General features: G+C 39.0%; 1 long non-coding RNA gene across 1 annotated transcript; it reads left to right on the top strand.

Moving 5' to 3' along the window:
• The first annotated feature begins 12,372 nt into the window (after positions 1-12,372).
• LOC113299668 lies at positions 12,373-14,180 on the top strand. The gene is made up of 2 exons (XR_003335151.1): positions 12,373-13,583; positions 13,947-14,180. It is a non-coding gene; the product is annotated as an uncharacterized LOC113299668 (long non-coding RNA).
• The last annotated feature ends 12,289 nt before the right edge of the window (positions 14,181-26,469 follow it).

The following is a 26,469-nucleotide window of genomic DNA, read 5'->3' as shown; positions in this document are numbered from 1 at the left end:
TCTTCCACTATTAAAGTGATCGATTCATTAGATGCAATGGATGAGTGAGGTGAGTCCAAGATGCATAAGAATAAGAAATTGCGATACTAAAACCAGGTCTAGGGACTCAAGAGATGCAAGAGATTCAGAAAAAGTTATGCAGAAAGCTGGTTTTAGTAGTTCGTGAATTGAGAGATCTCTTCTTCTGGGGTAAAGTACTGTTCTACTTGGTCATCGATTTGAGGATTACCCATTTCTAGTGGTATGAAATCTTCAGAAAGTGGTGGGGTAGATAAGATTTGATTAATCACGTCTTGGAGAAGCCCTGAATCAGAAATTTTATGGTAAGAGTGAATCAGAGAGAAGATAGGTTTGGAGGGAGAGTTCCAGTAACGTTGTCTTTTTCCAAGGATCGAATCTATTCCATCAATAATTTCCACATCCTCTCCTCTATCAGAAGAAATTACTTGAACTGGACTGAGAGATGATGGTTGAGATAGAGATTCAAGAAGTTGGAGAATAGAATCTGGTGATAACCCTTGAGATGGAGACCCATAAGTTGCATATGAAATTTGTCTATGTATTTGTTCATTAATACGAACTTTGAAATCTGTAACCCATCTCTAAGATTCAGACTCAGAGAAAGAAGAAGGGCCCTTGTCATAAATACTCTCTAATGGTAAGTTGTGCTTAATAGCACAAGAGTCTTCAATATGACCTAGACGACAGCAATAATCACACACTATAAATGGAAAGTCCAAATAGGTAAAGTAAAGTCTCGACTCAGGGTTATTTCCCACTTTGAATCTAGCATTAGTGAATAAAGGTTTTTCTATTTTTATTTATACTCTTGGAAACACATCATGGCCAGGCAAAGGGATGGCGTTCGCTGGAGATATACTAGAGACAAACCCCGAGTGAGTTCCTATTTGTGCAATAATGTATTCATTGTAGTGAATTTAGTTGCAGGAAATCCTACACTACACCCCTCATATGATTTCATTAACACTCAACTCATTTTTAGATTAACAATCTTAATTTTATTGACTAATCTTTGAACAATCTTACAAGAAAAGATAAAGGAATCAAGAATAACCAGTGTTCTAGATTTTCTCTCTCCTATTTACTTGTTTTTTCCTCAAAAAAGATCTCTCTCCTCTCCTTTACAACTGAACGACTATTTATAGGGAAATACATAGTGGATGACAGCTAATATGTCCTTTATTTTTGGATATAGCTTGCGACATTTTCGCAACCTTACAAATGTTAATCTCGCAAACTCTCTAATTTTCACAAGATCATCACATCTTTCTCATTATTTCAGTTGATGACATTTATTATATCATTTCTGAAATTGTTCTGCGACGTTGTTATGTTGTGTTGTTGATAATTTCGCTGAGGCATTATTGCTGCGAGTTTCTGATCCTACATCTTGCCTCCTCTCATATCTTCTCTGCAAAGTATAGAATGATGTGAGAAATGCCGCAGCTATTCATCTCTTCATATTCTGCATTTATCACACGTATTCTTTTTTCCATCTGTTTCTTGACACGTCTTCTGTAACAGCTGCTTTTCAACCGCTCATGTCTTTTCGTCTTAATGGTGTTTATTTCTTCGAGTAAAAAATCTTCTTTATATATTCTTCTTACTCTTCTTTCCACTTTCTTTTTACTTTCTCTTCTCTTTTTATCCTTTCATCTCTGCAACTCTATTGTTCTTCCGTAAGTTCCGCTACTGTGATCCTTCCTTCTTCAATCTTCTTACTTTTTATTCATTCTCATACTCTATATTCAAATATGCCTCCAAGTGGCCATAAACATGAGAAAAACTTAAAAGACGTCCAAAAAGATATTGCAGAGAAAGGTTTCACACTTTCTACCATTCCTGGTGAAAGTGCCAAATCAATTCTTTCTATCAAACTGTTTTCTGATCAATATTGTGATGATCAATCAATCATAATTTCGCTAGGTCAAATTCTCGCAGGTCTCCCCATTCCCCTTTATGATCCAGATATTCCTCTGTTTTATGAAATTCTCGCTCACTCAGGATTTTCGCGAGCTATCTTTCAATTGAGTGGGGATTGCATCCGTCTGATGTTAGAGTTCGCTAACCGTGGTGATGATAAAGGATCTCTGTACTCCAAAGAACTTAGGGATCCTAAATTCGCAGACTTGGAAATAATTGCTGAGAAATACACAGTAGCGAGTTTCTTTGATAATTTTGAACTGATCTCCATGAAGAAAGAGAATACTCGCTGGGGTATTCGTTTGAAAAGTAAAGATAATATTGATGAAGCTAAAATACTCATGCAAGACATTGACTGGCATGCTGGTAAGAACACAACTCGTCGCCAATCCAAAGATGATAAATGGTGTGTTTTTCCCTTGATGCTAAAAGGACCTTATATTGCTGGGTCAAATGTTCTTCCTGACCTTGGGTATTTTCTTGGCCCGAGAAGGAGAAAGAGGTATGTTTCTTCCAGTTTCGCTCACTTTATATTTCTTTATTTGTCTTTATTCTTTTGTTCGCTGACCCTTGCGACATTATACAGATCCAAAAACTGAAAGATAGTTATAACAGGACTGGGAAGACTAGTACCTTGTTAGCTCTTCGCTCATACACATATGAAGTAAGAAACATTCTCTTATGATTTTAAACAGTATACTGTTGCTCCCATTTCTTATTTCTATCTGTGTGCGAAGATTATTGCTGAAATAGAAGAACCTGCCAATGTTGCGAGACTGGTGATAAAGGCAAAGGTGCTCTTCGCAGGTAAAATCCAACTGCTCCTCCTTTAAAGAAAAGAAAAGTCCGTTCTTCTTCTCCTTCAAATATTCCTTATCATGAAAACTCCGAGAATGATGATGATGATGAGGATAATGATGACCTTGCTGCAAATGAATATTCTCCATCTGAATCTTCTATGGCTAAGCTCTCTGGCCTCTTTTCTGATTCTTTGCAAGGAATGGGAGATAGTCAATTCGCTAACACCTGTAAAGCTCTCACTACAGTTTGCGATGTTCCTTTGTTGGATGGTGATAACTCTCTTCGTGGAGTTTCTAGATCAGTGACTCCTAATTTCCTGCATTCTCTTAATAGTCTGGTATACTTTCATCCTTTTATTTCTTCATTGTCGTAACTCAAAATCTCTTTCTATATTAATACTTTTTATATTTTCTCGCAAGCTGGAAAAGCTTCTTTCGTTGTTGCCTCAGATCTAGAGAAGAGACGCGAAAATCTTGAAAAGAAGAATTTTCAATTTCGCACAAAGAATGAAGAACTGGAAGCTGAAGTCAAATGTCTTCGCGAGAAAAACAGACAACTAAAAATTGATTCTTCTTCGTATAAGAACAAAATCTCTAGTCTTCAGCAAGCTAATAATCATCTCTATGGTATGTTACTTTTCTCCTTTCCATTCATTCATTCATCCTGTTATTTTATCTTATTTAATTGATCCTTTTTGCAGACATTTATGGTCTTTCTGATGAAGCTACCATTCTTCGTTCATTTCCTAATACCTTGGATAATGATACCCTTCTTGAGCGTCTTAATAATTCTTTAAATAGTTTCTCAAATGATAGAATTTCATCTCTTTCTCTGAATGAACTTAGATATAATTTTTCCTCTTAGAAATTGACCATAGATCTAGTTTAGGCTTAGCCAACCGATTTAAGCGTCTCCTTCTTAATTCTAAAGAGAAAACCAATGAGTTGAGAACCAAAATTAGCGGTCTCATAGATGATAAGGATCGCATCTCTGATCAAGGTGCTAAGGCTTTGGCGAAATTCCAAGAGACTCTTCTTGAAGTTCAACTTGAGCGAGATGAAGCTAACCGCAAGAACATCGAACTCTACGAAAGAGAAAACCAAATTCGTTCTCGTCTTCTTATAAGTAATGAGGATGAATTTGCTTGGGCTGCGAAAATCTTAGATGATGCCAGAAAAGATTTAGGTGTAAATGTTAGTCTCCAAGTTGAGCATACAGCCTTGATTAGAGATATGATTTCTGACAGAGAAGGTTATTAACTGTTCTTCTTTACTAATCTTTTGTTTCTTATGAATTTTCATCAAGTTATTAATTGATTGTCTTCTTCTCGCAGATTCTGAAAGTAGATATCGTGAAAAGATTGAGGAACTTGAAGCTGAAAAAGAGGAACTCGCAAAGAATCTTTCTTCTCGCAACGACAAGTATTCTAGATTAAAGAATCAACTCAAGATTACTGTTGCAAACTTTAAGAATGATGCTATGCATTTTCGCAATCAAACTATCCAAATGGTTTGTGATGACCATAGTATCCCTCATTATGATTATCCTTGTATCTTGGAAGAGATCCCAAAGAATATTCCCAATCTGATTATTTCTGATAGCGAAGATGGTGATAAAGAATCTGATGGTGATGAAGGTTCTGATGGTGATGAAGATTCTGACGCAGACGAAGAAGGGAACAAGTCTGATGAAGATGATGAAGGATCAACTAATAAGTAGTCTTTGTTTCTTTCTTTGATCCTCTGTAATACTTGTACATTTGTTCCTTCTTTATGTATATTTGTGTTTCTTTCATTTTGACCTGCATTCATTAAAACAATTCTTCCTTGCAATATAATTTATCAATATAATCATTAATTTTTGAATTTTTGTGTAAACCTATCATGTGGAGACAAATAACATTTTCTAATTTCATTAATTCCCATACTTGCCTCTGTTATTTGTATCCAAATGAGAGATTTTATAAATTTTTCTTATTTTGTGCCTCAATTTCGCAGTTAATTATGTATAATTTCGCAATCTTTTGCGAACTGAATTTTGATTCTTTTCAAAATCTCATTCATGTGTGGTCTTATTTTTCCTTCCTAATTAAAGGTCTTATTATGCCACCTCTTGTCATTGCGACAAAATCGCAGGACGTCCTTGCACTTTCATGCAAAAACCCATTGATCTTGCCTTAACTTTTTCTTTTGTATTGTGGCCTCTTCAGGAATGTTGCGACAATATGACAGGCCTAAATATTCTTGTGCAAATAAAGCCCCATGACATTGTCGTCTTGCGACGAAATCGCAGGACGTCTTCGCACTTTCATGCGAAAACCCATTGATCTCGTCTTATCTTTTTCTTTAATTCAGCGCAGTTTTGTGTTATAGACTGGGTATCCCTCTTTTCGAAGAGGGTAGCACTTGTCCTTGTTGTGGTAGAGACATGGATATTTTTGGAGACCACGCTCTACATTGTGTCAAGGATATTGGAATTAAGTTTCTTTATGATCTTGCTCGTGACACTTTTGCTGACATATGTTACCGTGCTAGTGTTCTTGACAGGAAGGAAGTCGACTTAGGTCTCATCTCCAATACTGGCTCGGATTTAAGACCTGCGGATATTCTAGTTCATAACTGGATTGATGGGCGTGATGTATGTATGGACGTGACTGGTGTCTCTCCCTTCACAGGTGATGGAGTACGTCCTTTTACCCCAGGGCAAGCTCTCGCTAAGGATATCGATCGTAAACGTGTTAAGTATCTTGAGAAATGCACACAACATGGGCTTGGCTTTGGGGTCCTTGCTTTCACTACCTTAGGTGAGCTCAGTGATGACACTATCAAATTCCTTAAGAGATTACAGAATTACATAGCTAGTAATGATGCAAATGTCAAAGTGGGGGATTTTCTTTTCCATAGGATAGGTGTTGTCATTCAAAAAGCGGTTGGGGCTCAGCTTGTTGCTCGACTCCCTTCCAATTTCTTACCACTTGATAATGTATCCAACAAATTTATTTGATTTAATATAATGAAATTATTATTTAAAAAAAAAAAAAAAAACTAAAGTTTCAAAATCTTACCCAATCAATTTTGTTGACGGATTCGCTCCAAACCAATCTCAAAAGATTCCAATCATGTTTATGTTCAAACCCTTCAAACGATTTGAGACGAAACTCCCTGGAAATCCTGATCTACCACATGTATTTTCGGAGGGTTTTGGGGTGAGGAAGAAATGAAATGGGAAGAAGAAGAAGAAGATCGACCTTCTGTTGGGCTAGATCGATTTTTTTAACGTTGAATGGTGCAGCGCCTGGCGCCGAATGATTCAGTTCTTTGACCGAGTTGACTGGTCAAGCGCGGGATGGTTCAACTAAAAGTGAAAACGCTGGATGGTTTAGCTCTTGGTGATGTTCTATTTCAGCGACTAGCATGCTAGACTAGCACTCCCATAAGACTTAGGTGATTTTGCTAGCTGACGTGGATTGCTAATCTGGGTGTTAGATTAGCACCCCATAAAACTAAGTCGACAGCTCTTGACCCTCTTGTTACATAACTTCCAAAATTAAACCAGTGGTGGAGATCAAAATATCATGTGCACACTCGTTAGAGAATGTGCATAAAATCGGACTCGAAGGAGAGGGGGTTCGGAAGGCGAGATGTATAGGTGGGCTGAGGGCCTGAGATGATTCGGATCCATGTGAAGACCAAGTAAACCCTATACCAACCCGGCAATCCCTCGAGATTCTTATATATTCTTTATGTGCATGTGTATAGATTCTATGCAAACCCTAAAATACGAAGAAGAAGATGAAAGGGAACAAGGAAAAGGAAATATAGTCGTGTTCATCTTCGAAAATATTGCCGCACCTCCCACAAGAAATCATCTTTGAGATTATATCGAGGTTACCATTGATATATCGCTTAAAATTCAGGTGTGTATGCAAATCTTGGAGCATCCTATTTAATAACCCTAAACAGATCGTGGGTAGTAATGAAGTATAGACGTTAGATAATGATTCATTAACATCACCATTACTTGATGGTATTGAAGGACGCATTCGGAAAATAGAGTCATCTCTGGATAGCACGGCGCTGGTGACTGAGCATAGTACTTTGGTGGGTTCGTGTAATGTCCTCGTTTGCATGTATCCTCCAGATAATTATTTATGTTTATGGAACCTCGTCCTAAGCGAATTTGTTTCGCATCCACCATATATGGATTTGGTTATGACTCAAAGAGTTGTGATTACAAGCTCGTAGATATAACGAGCTATGAAAACTTCAACCAATCTAAAGTTGAAATTTATTCGCTTAGATCGAATACCTGGAAACAAATTCAACATATCCCTTATATGTATAGAGTACAAAACAAAGCTAGGCTAAGTTTTCCTGTGTTGGTGGTGGTCAGGATTTGTCCTGATAAAGAAAAATCAAGGGTTATGGTTTTCCAGACCACCCCTACAACTCGCACGTGTGGCGTTAATTCCAGTATGATGGATGAAAATTCAGAGATGCACCCAACCACACACCCCATGGTTCTATCTCACTGGAATGCGGTATACCCCATCTTTCAACACTATCTCAGATCCAGTTTGTATCGCTGCTGCAAAAAAAAAAAAGATAATCGATCGCTTGGTTTTCTTTACTTTCATGTACACCAAAAACCGTTCAGTTTCTCATTTACTTCATATCTGAAATCAATGGTTATTTTGACCTTACCTCTCTTCTTCCAAACCCAAATCTTAAGTTTGCAAGTTTGAGAAAGTTGAGAGTAATCAAAATCCAATTCTTTAGGATCTGGGAAGCTTTCTAACATTCTAGGCTATCTAGGGTTTTTAACAATGTCAAATTTTGATATTTCAGTTTTGAATTAGATATGGCTTATTATCGCTCTGCATAAGCTAATTCTGACAATCACATCAATATCCAGATTCTGATTTAGATTTGTTTATGTTTCTGATGAAGTCATGAGCATAGCATGGCTTATAATCTCAGGAAATGTGTTTTTTCTTCCCAGTTAGATGATTCAGTGATAAACCTCTTCTTCTTCTTTTTTTAAAAAAATCCAATGATTTTATGCAAGGGTTTCTGGTGGCAATTGTTTTTTTGTTGCTGTTGGGAAGTATAAGAATCAGGCGTTTATGAGTTTTTGTTCTTATTGTTGTTGTTCTCTTGCATGATTAAACTTTAGCTCATTTTATTTATATATTTTATTAAAATCATGTAAACGCGGTGTAAGAATCTGCTAAGCTATCACTCGGTTTGGAGCGTAAGATCGAGCCAATTGTATTAAAAATTAACGGCCACGAAATATAGGGGGTATAAGTTTCTTTTCAACCAATCAGGAGCGAGGGTTTTGTTCACCGGCCAATGAGAGGGGAGGTTACCACACCTCTCGACGTGGAGTGAGAGATGGCGTGGGGTTTTTAGGTTGTTGATTAATTTGATATGCATCGTATGTTGATACATTCACGAGCATTAGTTTTTGTTCTGAAATTCAGTTTGTTACAAGTTAGAACTTCGAACAAATTAGTAGGGATAATTATCTGACCTTATTCAATGTCGAATTCTAATAGAATATACATGAATAAAAGCCAATCGACAGAATGTCGTCGACACTACTACAGAGAAACATTGAATAAGCACATCTTCAGGTCTCAAAGTTCAGCTGATTTCGAGAGTTCTCGGTTAGTTTAGTACAGATACTTAGGGTTTGCGTAACCTGAAGTGTTAGGATTAACTTAGGGCTTTTCGCTGATTTGAAGAAGATCTCTCACTGGGGAACATTTAACGAAAACAACAGACATGCTAAAAGCTTTTGTTAAGGGTTAAGACCCAAGAACTGCAAGTGAACCTAAATCAATCAATTATTTATTTTTTTGGAAGTAATCTTATGAGGTTAATTTATTCTTATATCTATTATCAATGTTGATTCGTTGGTTTCTTGGTTTGTGAATTTAGGTGGTTTCTTAAGAAAGAATTTTACTGGTTGCAAATGATAAATGTACGGTTTATGGTTGTTTAACAATCTCATTTGATGGGCGACCAACTCCTCCCTAATGATTCCCACGGTAAGGTAGTGGCTAGGTTTTTCAGAAATCATCTTTTATTCTGACCCAATTTATATTCTGATTTCGAATTGTAGGAAAAATTGGGATCCTTTTATTAATCCTAACCAGTTTATTTTATTTTCCCCTAAGCTACTACGATCAATTCCATCCCTTTGGTTAATAGAAGCCTTATTTTCCCAAATCTAAACTGCAACAAGAGGGGGTAAAATGATCCTAAACATTAAATGAACATTTATAATGGGTGGGAAAAGTCATATCATAGATTTTGTTTAGGATCACTAGATATATACTCTTTGATGTCCTACTGTAGCTTTTATGTATGATATGTTGCTTGATTTTGTTCTTCACTTATATCTAGGAAACTCAATTCGCTGGAGTTAATAAATTACCCAAGTAATTGCTCGAGATGAAATGAGGAATGAATTGACTGGATTAAAGGGTGGTGGTCAAAGGTTGAACTTTGTAAGACAGCTTATGTGACACAAATTAAAGTTCTTAGGTGTGCTAGCTTACAACACTCTAATGGGTATAACAAGTTTTATTTTATTTCAATACTGCTGCGCTGTTAGAGAAAACATGGGGCATTCTAACGGGTACCTCTCATTGCCAGATCTTTGTCAGTTCCAGATTCCTTCCAAATAATAACGAGGCAGTTGGTTACTGCGCAGAGTTCATATCAGTTGGGATTTGGATTCTGCTCGACTTTTCTCTAAAATCTAAAGCCAAAAGACAGAGATTGTGTGGCTTCCTGAAATATTATCTAGATGAAGGGAATTTCCACATATTCTTTATCTTCCTCAAATAAAAAATTTGATTCAGGTATGATGCATTTCGAGTCGGGTTCTGAATAGTACTAATATGTTCGGTTGAATCATTCTAATGGCTTATGGGTTGATAATTGAAGGGGTTATGTCTAAAATGGTGTTGCTGCTGAATACTTCAGTGACTGTTTCAATGGAAAATCTTGGTTATCTAGGATTCTAGCTTATATGCATGGTACTTCCTTTTTTCTCTTCTTGAGTGTATGTCGTACTCAACACAATTACCATCTATTAATACAGACGTCTAACTACACGGTTGGCAGTTAGATTTTGTGTGGATTCATCCCGTGTTACCTAATTTTGTTCCGTGTCATGGAGCTCATGAAAATCTATATATGACCAAAGAGTAGTAGCTGCTGAATAAGCTTTTGGATTAATACCAATTCTCTTTAGAAAACATATCACTATTTTATGACAAAGATGCCAGGAACTTTGAAATTACCATTTTATGATATCACTATTTTATGTAATCATGTACTTAGTTGTTGAAGGTGTGCATGAGCTTGAGTGCTTGAGAGATGAGTGTGAGATCTTAATGAAAACGTAAATCATATTCGAAGAAAGCAAGGAACCGTAAAACCGAACCTTTTTGGTTTCTTTATGTTTTTTTAGTGTGTTTTGGCACTCACTAAATTTTGTTTTATGTTTCTTCTTTGAAGTTATCATCTTTTATAAATCTATATAGGATATGCGGTCAATTTTCCTTGGCCTTAACATGACATATGAAGGTATAGTTTTGATTTGCATACGAGTGAAAGAAACTTGACATTGCATACTTACTATAGGAAACGAAGAACTGGCCTTAATAAATATTATCATAGATTTGCTAAAGGTCTATAGTTCTGACTTGCTGGCCAAATGAAGCAGGAACTAGGTGTAAGACCAATATATTTAAGGCTTCGTATTTTGATTAATAACTTCTGTGTATGGCACTAATTCTCTTAGAATACTTTTGAGTCGGCGTAGAATCTGGGTATGACACTAATTCTCTCAGAAACCTTTTGAGTCGGCATAGAATCTGTTGGAATTCCTTAAGGGTTCAAACCATTCTATTATCCAGTTAGTTTAGTCAAAGTGGCTATGACCATCTTAAATGTATATCAAGATCCTCTTATGCAATCAAACTGTTCAGCTTATTTGGGTATGGGGTTTCCTTAAGTTTGATTTTGTGTACACTGATAAACCAAGGATATAGTAACGAAATCCTAGCCGCACAACTGTTCTAATGTTCAATAAGAAAAATTTGTTTTGTTTTTTGTTTTTGTTTTGTACATTATCATCTAGAATGATTGTTGTTGATGCTATTAGAGAAGGATGAACTTGGAGTTACAAAGAACTTGACGAAGAAAAAGTTACGGAAGCTAGGCGGAGAAAAACCTAACATTGATCGAAGATGGTTATGATGCTGGACTCAAAGTCTACAATACGTCACCAACAGCCGGCTTGACTCTTGAGCCCTTAAGTGAGTTGCAGGAAATTGTAAATCCGTGCTTACAGTCTCTGTAACTTGAATACATAAGGAATTCGAGAGTTTTTTACATTTATTTCCCTAGCCTAAAATGCTTAGTTTTAAATCTCAGATGCATAATATTTGGACCGACCGATCGGAAGGCCCGAAGGGAGTTCCTTTTATTGCCATTTTTTTGTCAATTGAAACCTAACGAAAATTCACAATTTGAGAAAAATATTTGAGATTTGGTGTAGTCTGTGGGAGTTGAAAAGACTAAAACACCCATATACTTAAAAACCAATTCCTTCATAATCCTCGTCTATATTTCCTTTTCCATCATAACCAACACCACCGCCGGCAGCATTACCATCGTCATCACAGTAACCAGCGACGCCATCACAACCATCTCTAACCAACGCCGCCACCACAACCACCACCGTCCAAAAACTCCACCAGCATCTCTAACGACAGCGTCCCATTTCTTCACCTACCACCACCGTCACCTTCACCTCCGACAACACCTCCACAGCCACCACCTCCGACAAAACCTCCACAGCCACCACCTCCGACAAAACCAACAACACAGCCACAGATCCGCCACCATCTTTACTGATAGCTCCTCCACCACCAGCAACACATCCACCTCCACCATTACCAGCAGCTCCGCCATTAACTCCAGCAAAACACCATCACCACCATTCCAGCAGTTTACAATTTACAATTTCACGAAATCCAGATTCAAATCCATGAAATCCATTATACCAAATCCAAACAATTAAATCCAGATTCAAATCCATGAAATCCCATTATACCAAATCCATTACACTATTTACAATTTCATGAACAATTAAACAAAAAATTCTTTCATCTATAACCATACAAACAGTTCCCCAGTTCAATCACAACTGAATCCGATTCTAAACAGATTTTAGTAGCAAAGAAACGGGTGAAGAAGATGAGGGTATCTGGGCATACGAGTCGGACCTGGATCGCCGGATTTGTAAACCATACCTAATACACCAGCAATTGAACAAAGAAGGGGGGGGGGGGGAAAAGGCAGCTCCGAATTTGGGGTTGAAGACATCTTTCTGATTCTCAGAAAAATGGATTTTGTTACTTGAAATTAAGGATTGTTAATTACTTACCAGAGGGCCACCAAGTGGTGCCGGTGGAAGTAATTTACATTCCCCTGCATCCCATCAAAACACCATCTGTCGTTCTGATAAACACGCTGCAAGCCTTCCCCACTAATCAATTATCTCTTCAGAAAGACTAATTTATGAGTAATCTATCACTAGATTACTGCTGCAGCAGTGGGGGACGACGAAGAAACAAACCTAAGAAGAAGTAAAATGATCACCAGAACAACTTTTTATTGTGAGGTTCCGAACACCATATGCCGCCATGCCGGTCCTAATATTTTAAGGTCCGTCTCACGCTGAACTATCAGCCTCATCCACTAATCAAACTACAGATGCTACAATTACACGAAAAGAATTGTGCTCCAGCATTTCCCCTTTATGGCTTATGACACTTCCAAATTAAGCTTCCAATTTTGCACATCAAAAGGAATTTTTGAAAGAGACATTCACCACATCAACATAAAGGAACACAATTATGGGCGTGGAAGATCATATACTACTCTCATTCCGTGTTGTTGTGTATTTCCAGGATTGACTTCGCTGCCAACAGCCATCATAGTCTTGCATTCTTGATAGTGCACAATAATAAGAGTCGTTCTACACAATTGTTAAACTTGTAAATTAGTCCAAGTTGCAACTAACGTGGTAAGGTATTGTTCATCCACGTTATAAGTGAAACACATCACTCATTTACGTCCGTTAGATCGTCAGCTACTATTTTTAAAAACATAAAATTCATTTGATATTCATCTCTGTGACTCTGTCTCTCTCTAAAAAGCAACCTTTTTGTTCATCTTCATCGTCATTTTCTTTGGATTTAATCAGATCAAAAGTGATTGATATATCCAATGAAGGGGTTGTTTCATGTTCTTCTATGATTCTATAGAGAATAAAATTTGGTTGTTAAACGAGATGGAAATGGATATCACTGGATGTATATCATCATCAGATCTATTGAAGAAGAAGATATTCACAATCAACATAGTAATCAATATTTTCACCAAAACTCATTCTTAATAATCTGATTTCTCCAGCAAAAATTATTTAATTTCAATTCTACCTCTCAGGTAGGTTCCCTTTCAGATTTTGATAGGAAGTATTTGCTCAATTAAGTTACGGATTTAGATGGAGTTTGAATTTTGTTAGCTTTAGAGTAACTGTAAGTCGTCTTTCCGAGCTCTGTTTTTTTACAGGGTTTTTATGACGACTCAGATGGTCGGTAAATTAGCTGACTCGGCCAGATTCGTGAATATCGTTCGGGTTAAGTCGATCCGGATCCGAACCGTATGCCGTCGTCTTCTCCACCCGTTTTACTGCTACTGCAGTTGTTCAGAGTCCGAATCATTTGTCCGATCTAATGAATTTTTTTAGTAAGTTTGAACTGGAAATATGTTTGTATGAATGTATATGAAGGAATTCTTTGATCAATTTGTTTGATTATGTCGATTTGATTCTAGATTTCATGGAATTGTAAATCAATTTTATTTTTTTTGCACAAACTTTGTGACTGACATCTTTGGTTATTTTTCATCACATAGGGACTCCTCCCTTTGGTCGTCGTCCAAATATTGAGTTTAATCACAAAAACAAGTAGCACCCACTATTTGATTCTCCTTAAAAATTTCTACAACAAAGAATTTTTTGCACTTTGAATTTTTACATGTAACATACCCATGATTAAAGGAATCCTGAACTGAAAGGAACTGACCTAATTAATTTCAACTTTGTTACAGGAGAAAACATCAACAAGATCAAATCCATATATTTGCAAATTACATACATTTGTTAATCTATTCAGTAATTTCTTCAACCGAGTTGATCGACAAGAAGAATGAGAAACTCTTTCTCCTCTATTATCATCATTAATGGAGCACGCCTTCGCCTTCTTTTTTACTAAGTATTGATGTTGATGTTCAAATGTGTAATTGGAGATGATTAAATTTTAATTAATCATAATTGAATATGGATTTTTAGTGTTCTTCAATTTTGATTTTTGTGATAGTGGTGCTTTCGACAAAGGGGGTAGTGCAGGTGGCGGTGACAATGGGGGTTCTCTTCCAAACTCGTATAGTGAACATGAAGAAGGGTTTAGATATAATAATAAGTTTAAGCTGGAGAACCTATTAGGAATTTTTAATCTTTAATAGGAGGTTCCAACTTTATAATGATATCGTGTACGTCCGTTTCATATCCAACGGCTGATTACTTGCTAGCGTATAAACCGTCCCCGCAGTCCTGCGGGGTAGCACGACCCCTTTAATTTGGCCTTACAACAAAAATGGTATCTTAACTGTAAAATTTGTCTACAAACTGCTAGCAAATGAACTGCTCCATAATAATTCTAGTCCTAACCCTGATTTTGAAACACATAAGGCTATTTGGAAGTCTCAACTTTTCCCTAGAACTCAATTGTGTATTTGGAAATGTTTTGAGAATATCTTACCTACTGGTTGCAAACTAGGTAGATTTAACTACACCCCATGATGATAGGTGTAAATTTTGTAACTCTGGTGCTATTGAAACTCTAGAACATATGTTACTTCACTGTTCCTTTGCTAAAAATGTTTGGTCAAACATTCCTGTTGTTAGTCACTCTGTTTTGTAGGATTCTGATTCCAACATCAGTGTTAAGAACTGGATTTCTGAGTGGCTCTTATCCAAACCACTGCAAGATAAATCGGCTAATGTCCTTACTGCGGCCTGGTGTATCTGGAAAGACAGATGCTCGAAAGTGTTTGATAACATATATTTAAACCCTCATATTACTGCTAGAAATGCTCTAAAAATTGTGGGTGAAACTATTAATGTTTTTGCCCCTGAATCTGCGCCAAATATAACTAATGTTGTTCCTGATAATGATTCTAATTTTCTTGATTCTGTATCACATGAAAGTCTTCTAATTTTCTGTGATGCATCCTTTGACAAGAATACTAATGACTCAGGTGTTGGGATTGTGGCTTTAAATTCTTCAGGTGAATTCAAGGGATGCAAGCTAGTCTCAGGGAGGAGTGCAAGTTCTGAAGTAGCTGAAAGTTCAGCAATACTGGAGGCTGCAAGTTGGATTAAAAAGAACAACTTCCAGGACTTTTACATTACAAGTGATGTTAAAAACATTATAGCTTATCTGAATAATAGCAAAGGCCAAACTAGTTGGACCTCATGCTCTGTCTTAGATGATTGTCTTTTCCTTCTAAAAGATATTTCTCCTCTTAGATTCATTCATCTCAAGAGAGATCTTAATAGCTTAGCAGATATAGCTGCTAAACACGGTAGAATTTTGAAAATTTCAGGAGATTGGGATGTTAACAATCACCCCTACTTTCTCCCTCGAGCTGTAATCTCTCATTAATATCAATGACTTTCATTTTCCTAGCAAAAAAAAAAAAGTTGGCTTGTCCATAGTCTCACCAGATTGATACCTAATACCCATGGAATCGCGAATACATAAAAAGAATTATTGAAAGCTGCCTGTGACAAGGTCCATCCTACCATTAACAGGAGAAGAGATATTGATTGTAGTTTGCCAGCTTTGTATTTCAGGTTAGGTTGAAAATGGTTCTCATGTTTTAAACTGCAAAATGTTGTCAGAAAAAGAAAAAACAATATTTCAAGACGTGGAAGGAAATCAGATTATTAGTATCTTGCAACACTCTATAGATAGGGCACAATATATATTTACCTCCTTGACACCAAGTTAAACACGAAACAGCTAGCTAACATGAATTTCAAGCAGAACTCAAATTTAGAGGTGTAAACACCCAAATATTATTATAGGGTAATGGAGACTAATCCCAACACAAAATACAATTATCTGGAGAACCTTATCTTTCTTTGGGAGGATTCTATCCTTTTATAGGCAAAGCCTTACATGTCAATACCGTACACGTGTACCCTAATACCTTTTCTAGTAAGTCTTCTATTCTCAGCCGTACACATGTACTATTATAGTTATGATTATTCAGGCACCCCATGGTCATTATTCTCGAGGCAACCTACTCCTGAGGCAGCTTGCTTGTGTTACAAAACCGTCTGTGGCAACCCTGGATCTACCAATGGCGGCTTCGACTCGTATCCGGAGCCCTCATTGTTGTCTTCGGCTTCTGGTGAAAATCACGTATTTACAATAGCCCCCTGACTGTATTGTCGAAGCTAATAGCTTTGGCAATCAGTCATCTCTTCTTGATGCTTCCTCTTCGTAAATTCTTGAAGCCCCCGGTCGGTTATGACCTTAGGTTTGGACTCCCTAGCCTGGTTGAGATTTTTCTTTTCAACCGTGGATTTATACCTCACTGTAACATAGGAATTAAAATGAAACTCAATAGGAGATAGGTTCCATTTGATCGTGGCACTTCAACTTTCTCCTGTCGTTTCATTATCCACTGAAAACGTGCCACGTGTGAGCCCGGGCTCTTCGTCTTCCAACTTTCCCCTGGGTATATAAGAAACCACTCTTTCTTTCCTTTTCTTTATTTTTTAGTTTTTGGCATTTTCTTGCTTCTCTCTCCTTCCATTTCTCTCTTGCTACGTGCCTTTCCCGATAATATAGTTTACCCCGAGTGAAAAGATGGATAAAACCACATCCGGTGCAGGTAAATCTGTATCAGCCGGGTCTTCCGCGGAAATGAGAAATGACCGGTTATTCGGCCCCGATGCTGGCAAAACCGACAATTCCGGGTCTATCTTTGAAGATAGATTTATTTCTAAATTGGGTCTCACAGGGTTTCATTTTATTGATAATAGTAGAACCCTAATGGTCTCCGAGGCTTCCTTACCTGATGATCTTCCCCTTGAGAGCTTACCCCTGCTTTGCATTGAACGCGGAGACTACCGGGATCCAACTATGGAATTTGCTTCTACAACCCTTGTTAGTTATGAGTGGTCATCATGGAAGCATTATATGATGTCAAAACTGTATCATGCTGAGCGTATTAAGGCTCTTGGTAAGCAGGCTTTGGAGATATCCGCCCATCGTAGTATTTTCCAATCTAATAAAGCTCTTCCTTACGCCTGTCTTCGCTGGGTTGCTGGTGTTCATACCTTAGTTTTTACGTGGGGGAAGCTTCTCCTACTTTAGAAGATGTCGTTTCTCTGACGGGATTGCCTATCCATAGTTCTCATGATTTTGACGAAGCCGACCCCGACAACCTGTCTACGGAAGATGCAGATTTGCTTAATGAATTGGTGGAAGTCCTTAAACTCATAGGACGCAAAGGCGGCCCCGGGGGTGCTGAGGGGTCTGTCCGGGGAGAGAAACGTGCCTCTACTTCGGGTTGGATGAGTTACTGGGCACCTCGCGTGATTGATCCTTAAAATAGGAAAGATTTCCCTTCCCTTGTGAAATCCTACGATCCTCCTTCTCATGGTCGTAAAGACGATGTCGAGTTGGCTGCGTTCTTAACATATTGGTTGATTCATGATTTCTTTGAGTGTTCTCCTAAGGATATCATCCGAGAAGATGTCTTTCGATTAGCTGTCAAAATGGTTCGCGGGGTCACTTATCCGTTAGCCCCCATGTTTCTGGGAGGCGTGTATCGTCATTTGGATACACTTATAGCGGATATAAAAGCCGCCAACAATTCTCATCATGTGATTGAAACCTTTGTGCCCACAAGTTTCTTGCAGATGTGGTTTTGGGAACGTTTCCCCGCCGGTAGGTCTGGAGTTAATACTTTGGCCATAAGGAGTGAAGGAGTTGTCAGCACTTCCGGGCGAGCCCGTCCTATCCCTCAGATTCGGCATCCCCGAACTGCGCTATTTGAGAAGCAACATATAAAGAAGAAAACTGATGATTTTATGTGGATAGTGGATGACTTGCAATCATTCCGAGCACGTCCGTATGATGACGTTCCTCGGTCAGCTTTATTCATTGGTCCTTAATTCCTTTTTTTTGGTGACACATTGGATTCAGAAGATTCAAAACTTGATGATGAGGAATGGGATTTTGTGGTGATGGCTACCCCGGGTTTCATCCCAGGGTATTTCGAGGGGAGATTTTGTATTGTAGGTTATAATGTTGACAGGGTTGCTAGGCAATTATGTTATGATCAAGGCCTAGCGTCTACACAGGACCCGATGTTTCCCCCGGATGATGACATTGAGTTGGTGAAGAATTGATATCAGAGGTTTGTCTTCAAACCTAACGTCCCCCGATATTGTCGCGATCATCCCTTTGTTCTGTCAGTACCTTCGACTAAGGTCCACCCGAAGTTTACACAAACTTGGTGTACGAACTGGTATAATCAACTGACACGGATGATGGAGTTCTTGTGTGATGTTGCCAATCTTGTGGGAACAGTTAGTCCTCATGAACTGAATGCCCGGGGGCGTATCAAGCTTGATCTGGAGGTTGATGCTGCTGCCGGCATAAAGTCCGGGTCAAGAGGGAAAAGTAGCGGGGCTGCTCAGAAAGGGAAAAATACAACTGCTACTGTTTCTCATGTGAGTCTTTAAGTTCTTAAGTCCGATCTCTTTTCCACTTCTCAATATGCATAGGTGTTAGTTTGTTCTAAAAGACTGAGGCGTGGTTGTTGATTGTTGAAGCCTTTATTGCGACCCCGGATTAGAATTCGAAATAGAGGAGAGTCAACGGCGTCTTCTGAGGGTCAAGGAGGTAAGACTGGTTTTGCATAGCTTGTTTATGTATTATGGCTCCACGTGATTTTCATAAAGTTTGTTAAGATTCACTCGACGTATTATCCACGTCATCCATATTCTTCCGTCTTATAAATATGTTAAAAGAGAGAGGATTGTTAGTTTATTATTGAAAACTTCTCTATTTTTTTTTTGTTGTTGTAGGTTTACAGATTGGTGAGGCGTTGAGTACCCTTCATTATTTTTCCAGTTCAAGTGTTCAGTTAAGATATTGTACACTTCAGTTTTCATCTTCGAATTGTTCCACCGGAGAATGATTCATTACATCGTCGATCTTGTTTATCAGGGTGCAGCCATGGGTCGTACTGAGCAGTCGGCGGAACAAAATAGTTCCAAGAAAAGGAAACAACAAGGTGGTCATATGATGTCTGGATCAAGATATCCTGACCCATCCCCTCTCCCGGCGATTGGCAGCCCCGGCTCATTGGTTGGCCGAGCTACTTGGTTTGATTTCAAGGGGAACGCAGATACTGTGGCCAATACTTACTCTCATTACGTTTTGGTCTACAACTTTCCGGTGTCCCCCGAGTTGAGAGAGTACTACAAGGAGGTAGTGGAAAGTCGTGGTCATGGGGAAAGCACAGAAGTGTTGTCAGATCGGAATACTCTGATATCCAGTGTGTCCACCTTAATTGCTGTTGCGAAGGAAATGGTTGAGTTTGGTGATGTGTATCCCTCTGTTACCGCCTTAGAGGCGTGGAGAAGTAGTTTCGGTTTACCGCAGTTGCTACACTTCAACATGGATTGGATTGAGGAGTTGTTCAAAGGATTGGAGGATAGAAGGGCAGGTCGTCAGTTGGTGCTTCCTGGTGAGATCACAAGCCTGAAAGAGGATGTGAAGGCGGAAGCCCAGACTTTGAAAGAGCAACAGATGGAGCAAATGCGAATAACTGCTGAGGCGTCCAGGATTGCTGCCGAGGTTGCTACCACCTTATCGCGACTGGAGTTGAAGTGGAAAGAGCTAGCTGAAAAGGAAGTTGAATTAGATAGTTTTGAGTGACCTTGTTATGTGTAATTTTTTTCCGTTTTGTTTCCGGATCTTGGGTCATTTTCATTTGCTTTCTCATCGTTAAAACATTCTGAACATGCTTGTGTGTTTGTTGGTTTTTGGGATAATTTTACAATTTACCTTGGTTACTGTGTACGAGTGGGTTTATAAGTATATGCAACATTTTGATTATGTATTATGGTAACTTGTGTTTGGTGATATTGTTTGGAAATGTCAGATCGCATTGGACTCGTTCTAGAAGTGTCTTTGCTAACTCGTTTGGTTAATGTGTTTGATTTAGTCATTGGACATTTCAGGTGTGTGTCATCGAAGGATCAATATTCAATTGCAGCAGCGGAACACAGCCTAACCAAGTCATTGCGGACAAGATCTTTGGTGGATATGGTTAAAGATGATGCTCGTCTTGCTCAGAAGGCAAAACGGGTCGCGTTCTCTTTCCTTGTCCGGGATATGGAGGTTGCCTTGTGTCATTCGAAGATTGCTTTGTCTCAAGCTCGTAGTGAATTAGCTGGTCTTATTTGACACTTGTAATTTTCTCTCTTTTCTTTTTTTTATACGTACTCATGCCTTGTGTTGTGGGCATTTATTTTTAAGGCGGTAAGTCGTACTTACGAGTTCAGATGGTTATGAACCAAAATAGTAGTTTAAGTTGTCGGGGTCGACTTAGACCCTTGAATTGTAAGCCAGGGTTATGAGCCTGGATGGTTATAAACCAAATGGGTAGTCTAAGATTGTTGGCGGGGATGGTTTAGACCCTTTAGTCATTATTATTATTTTTTAAAATTTTTCTTTTATACGAAGATATTGTGATTAGATTTTGGATCCTTTCTCGGATTTAGTCGTGTAGGATGAAATTATCCGTAAGGTGGTTGCATTACTCTCTTTTGGTGATTCTAGTCACCCTTCTAAAAGAGGTAAAGAATAGAGAAAGACTGTAGAATAAGTGGATGAAGCCTTTTATTAAGTGGCATTGTTGCTTACAAGGATTAGAATCATTCATTTTCCGTGAGCCCCATGCATATTCCCCCCTTTGCTTTTAGGTGTTTCTCGTAGGGAGTCTTATTGAAAGCTTTGTTAATGTACGTTCAGTTTCCTTAACGTTTGTAGACATGTCCGCCGTCTGAGCGGTTTTTTTTCGAAACTGCCTCCTTTCATCCTTATGAACTTGTGTGCGTTTGACAGAAGTATCCGCGACCGGGTTGGCGTAGGTAGTTTCCCAATCCGGGATCGGGGTTGAGTATATATGTGTAACTACCTTGCTTGGTTCACTTAATCCGTTGTAAAAGGCCGCCTCTGCTAGGTGTGCCTCCTCAGTCGTAAATGGGTTGACCGAAGCTGGGACTCGCTTCTGCTTCCCTTTCAGAATGAAATTAATGCACTGATGATAGGTAGACGGCACAACCCCGTGTTTGTGCAACCACGGCCTCCCCAGGAGTAGATGGTAAGCTGGGTGCACATCCATGACATAAAAGGGTTCACTAGCTTGTATATGCCCTACTTGGATGCTCAATTTGATAGTCCTTATTGTTTGTTGCGTGAGTCCTCCAAAACCTTGAATGTTAGTGGCGAATTTGTTGATATCTTCTTCCTTGACTCCAATACTCTCAGCAATATGTAAAGGGATTAGGTTGAGTGACGCTCCAGTGTCGATGAAAGCTCTATTGAATTTATGCTTCCGGATTCCCACCGTAACATATAAAGGCCTAGTATGATCACAATCTGTTGTTCGGTATTTTTCTGAAAAGGTGATGATGTCAGTGGGAAGTGGGTATCGGCGATCTAGGTATTGGTGTATTTCTTCATTCGCGGCTATCTTAGTTAATATAATTGATGCGATTTGTCTTTGCTCAGTGGTGAAATTTAAAGTGTAAAAGAATACTGCAAACAACGGTTTCTTGGCGACCACGGCCGCGATGTATTCATACTTCCTCTGATGTTGTAACAGGTTCTTCATGCGTGATCATGAAAGCTTGCTGTGGTAATGGATCCTTTTGGATGTGAGTTTCCGGGACGAAGTCGAGTTCCCCACTTCTTTGTCTATTGTGGATCTTCCACTTGAAAGTTATGCAATTTTTGGTTGCGTGCTCTACCTTTTGGTGAAAATGGCAGTACCTTAGGTGACGTCTATCTTGTTCTGTTGGTTCTTTTACCGGGGATGAAAGGGTTTTATCCCCATATTTACGTCATTCTTCTAAAAGTTCGATCGCGACCTATAAAAGGCATGGGAAGTCTGGAGGTTCAACTGTCTCACCCGAGTCGCTGTTCCTCCTATAACCTTTCCCGTTTCTGAAATTAGCTGGCCTCTTCCCCTGACCATTATCTCTTTCGTCCTTCGCGTATGCCACTAAGTGCTCCCATTGCTTGACTTCAGACTCTTTGAATTCTGCTGCATCATCTGCCCGGGAACATGCATCTTCGAAGTCAGCAAAAGTTTCTAATCTAACGGCTGACAGGATAAAGCTGAGTTCTGTTGGTAGTCGACTGATGCCTATCTTGACGAGTTCTCTCTCAGGAATTTTCACATTGCTACGCAGACACTCCCCCCGGAAACTCTTAGCAAAATCTAAATATTTTGCTCCCGGCTTAAATTTATGGTTACAAATATCTGAGATAGTAAGTTGTTTTTGTCGAGAATAGAACTTTTTCATGAATTGAACTCGCATTTCATCCCATGACGAGATATTGTTTTCTTCGAGTCCCACGAACCAGGAGAAGGCTGCCCCGGTGAGTGATTTTCCAAACTCTCTGAGACAAATAAAATCATTTGTGGCATGCTCGTTCAGACTCATAAGGAAGCGAAATACATGTTCCATTGCATTCCCCGAACCATTAAATAGTTGAAATTTAGGTTGTTTGTACGCTACTGGCATTGACTTGTCCAAAAATCCTCGGGTAAAAGTGGATTGCATATTGAAATTTGGCGTGGTTTGGGTCAGTCCATAGTGCTCCTCGAGATATTTGGAAATATGTTCTTCCGTCATAGCGGCTTGATCCGTTTCCCTGCTGGGTTGTCCTTCTAAGTTTGGGGAGCCCTCTTTCGGCATTTGGACAGACCCCGGCGTCTCGCTCCGCTGAGGGTTCAGCTTCACAGATGAAATTCGTCTCCTAAGAGGATTCCGTTGAATTATGCTTTATAATAGGAGTGGGTGCCGAGGAACCTCGAAAGGGTCAGAATCCTCGTCGTCGCCCCCAGGATGTAGAGCGGATAATTTTTCCATCAAGACCAACCTTCTCTTGTCTGAGGTGGCCAACTCTTTACGCATCTGTTGTATCTCAAGCTGACGCGGGTCGAGTGGTGGTTGTTCATGAGCTGGTGTATTTGGTTTGTCTGCCCCGGTTGGCACTTGTTGGATTTCTTCAACACGCCTAGATACGGTCCCGGGTACGTTTGTTTGGCTCCCCCATATTAAGATACCTTTATCTTGACCCCCTGACTCTCCCGCCAGCGGCATTCCGAATTCATCACTTACTTGTCAACTCGACGTTCCATGTGTACCCGATACTATTGTCGGTCCTCCTGTTTCTATAGCGAGAGGTTCCGGGTTTATATCGTTCAAATTATTTGTAGACGGGACTCCATCAAAATTATATTGGTGTCGAGGACTAGTCCCCAGTGAAGTCGCCAAATGTAAACACCCAAATATTATTATAGGGTAATTGAGACTAATCCCAACACACAATACAATTATCTGGAGAACCTTATCTTTTTTTGGGAGGATTCTCTCCTTTTATAGGAAAAGCCTTACATGTCAGTACCGTACACGTGTACCCTAATACCTTTTCTAGTAAGTCTTCTATTCTCAGCCGTACACATGTACTATTACAGTTATGATTATTTAGGCAACCTATGGTTATTATTCTCGAGGAAACCTACTCCTGAGGCAGCTTGCTTGTGTTACAAAACCGTCCGTGGAAACCCCGGCTCTACCAATGGCGGCTTCGACTCGTATCCGGAGCCCTTGTTGTCTTCGGCTTCTGGTGAAAATCACGTATTTACAAGAGGAAATATATAAAGAAAATAACTGATTTCATGGCTCATAAGAACATCAACAACACATCAAGTTGTGGATTGCATGTAAAACAGAGGCCCTACATATTTTCCTTTACATCTAGCATCAGATTGCTGAGGATTAAACTCACTAAAATCAAGCTCGCAAGGCAGGGGAGTTCGCAGCTAGAAGCTCTACAAGCGAAGGAGGAATAGTCATGCAACTGATGGGGCCATGAATCAAAGCTCTCAAATTTTTACTGGGCAGGACAATATGTGCTAGCAGTCACTGGGTCTGTAGGTCAACTGCGGCCAACTGCAGGCAATTCTAGCGACCGACAACGTCTATGATCTTATGTGAATGACTTGTCCCCTTCTAACCTTCAAAATCAACTGCCTAATTACTTAGTGCATATGCCAAAAAGAGCGGGTTTGCAAAGCAAGATGCAATATAGGTGCGCCGAGGGCCTGAGCGGATTCGTACCGGTGGGGAGACCATGCAAACCCGGCCGGCGACCTCTCAAGATTCCTATATACAGTACTTCTTTACCATTCGTATGCAAATCCTAAAACATGAAGGAGAAGATGAAGGGGAACGAGGAAAAGAAAATACGGTCTTGTTCATCTTCGTACAAGATAACGAAAAGGGAAGGTAGTAAGGGGATCAAAAAAAAATAAAATATTGCCACATCTCCCACAGGAAATCATCTTTGAGATTATTTCGAGGTTACCATTGATATGTCGTTTAAAACTCAGGTGCGTGTGCAAATCTTGGAGCATCCATTTTAATAAACCTAAACAGCTCGTGCTCACAGGTGGTAACGAAGTATACATTTTAGATAATGATTCGTTAACATCACCATTACTTGATGGTATAGAAGGGCGAATTAAAAAGATAAAGTCATCACTAGCTAGCACATCGCTGGTGAATGAGCAAACTACTTTTGTGGGTTCGTGTAATGGCTTAATGGTAACTGCAAGATGAAACTTAGCTTATATAAAGACAACTCTCTTTATTGATGTTTAGAATTCTCTCAAAACTAAACACAAGCTCTAATCTTGCTCATATGATTAACCACAACTTTGGTGATCATATATATATAGAACTATGAATTCCTTTTCCTAGTCCTATTACCTTATTACATGTCTTTCCTTTTCTTAGAACTAGATGACTTCTAATTCCCTTAGGATTACATCAATTTCCTAATCTTGTCCTAACCAGCTTGTTAGTGACTTCTATGTTGAAGTTTAACCAACATTCTCCCCGTTAAGCTTCAACCTTACCCGTGACATATCTTGTACTCCAATCAATTGTCTCATTTCTTCAAACTTGATCCGAGCTAATGCCTTTGTCAATATATCTGCTTTCTGCTCAGTTCCTGGTATGTTTTCAACGTTGATGATCTCCTTATCGATACATTCTCGTATGAAATGATACCTTTTGTGAATGTGTTTCGTCTTCCCATGAAACACTGGATTTTTAGTGAGTGCAATTGCAGACTTATTATCAATATTGATGAGAACTTTTGCAGGTTCTCTTCCTTTGATTTCACCCAACAGTTCTTGAAGCCATATTGATTGTTTAACTGCTTCTGTTGCAGCCATAAACTCAGCTTCACTGGATGAGAGGGCTACAGTGTCTTGCTTCTGTGAACACCATGTAATAGGTGTTTCTCCTAGATAAAATATATGACCAGTTGTACTTTTTCCATCATCTTGGTCAATATTATGACTGCTGTCACTATACCCAACAATTCCTTTTGATCCTCCTCGACCATACTTCAATCCACAGCTGATTGTTCCTCTTAGATATCTCAATATCTGCTTTATTACATCACCATGAGACTTGCGTGGACTCTGCATATAACGGCTTGCTACTCCCACAGAGAAAGCCAAATCTGGTCTTGTGTGTAATAAGTATCTTAGGCATCCAACATTTCTTCTATAACTCGTTGAATCAATCTCTGCTTCTTCTTGTGCCTTTGAAACTTTAAGTCCAAACTCCATTGGTATCTTAGTTGGATTAAAAGTTTCAAGTCCTGCTTCTTTCAGAATTCTCCTTGCATAAGCTTCTTGTTTAATCTGAATCCCATCTACTCCTTGATGGACTTCTATGCCAAGGTAATAAGTGAGTTTTCCGAGGTCTGACATCTCAAACTTTGATGACATTTCTCTCTTGAACTCATTGATCACCTTAAGGGAGTTTCCAGTCAAAAATAGATCATCTACATAGACTGCAATCACAAGAAGCGTTCCCTTTTCTTCTCTTCTGTATACTGATATTTCTTTAGAGCACTTAACAAATCTGAATTCTCTTAAGATTTGATCTAACTTTGTATTCCAGGCTCGAGGAGCTTGTCTTAGACCATATAGAGCTTTTGATAACTTATAAACCTTATGCTCTTGTCCTTTTACTTCAAAACCTTCTGGTTGTTCAACATACACATCTTCTCGCAATTCACCATGTAAGAATGTTGTCTTAACGTCTAAGTGGTGAATTTCCCATGAGTTTGATGCTGCTTCTGCTATTAAGAGACGAATTGTCTCTAGTCTAGCAACTGGTGCGAAAACTTCATCAAAGTCTATACCTGATTCTTGAACGTATCCC

The sequence above is a fragment of the Papaver somniferum genome, chromosome 7 (assembly GCF_003573695.1).
Source record: "Papaver somniferum cultivar HN1 chromosome 7, ASM357369v1, whole genome shotgun sequence".
NCBI lineage: Eukaryota > Viridiplantae > Streptophyta > Magnoliopsida > Ranunculales > Papaveraceae > Papaver > Papaver somniferum.
The sequence above is the reverse complement of the archived record's forward strand: the minus strand, read 5'-3'. Positions and strand labels throughout refer to the sequence as shown.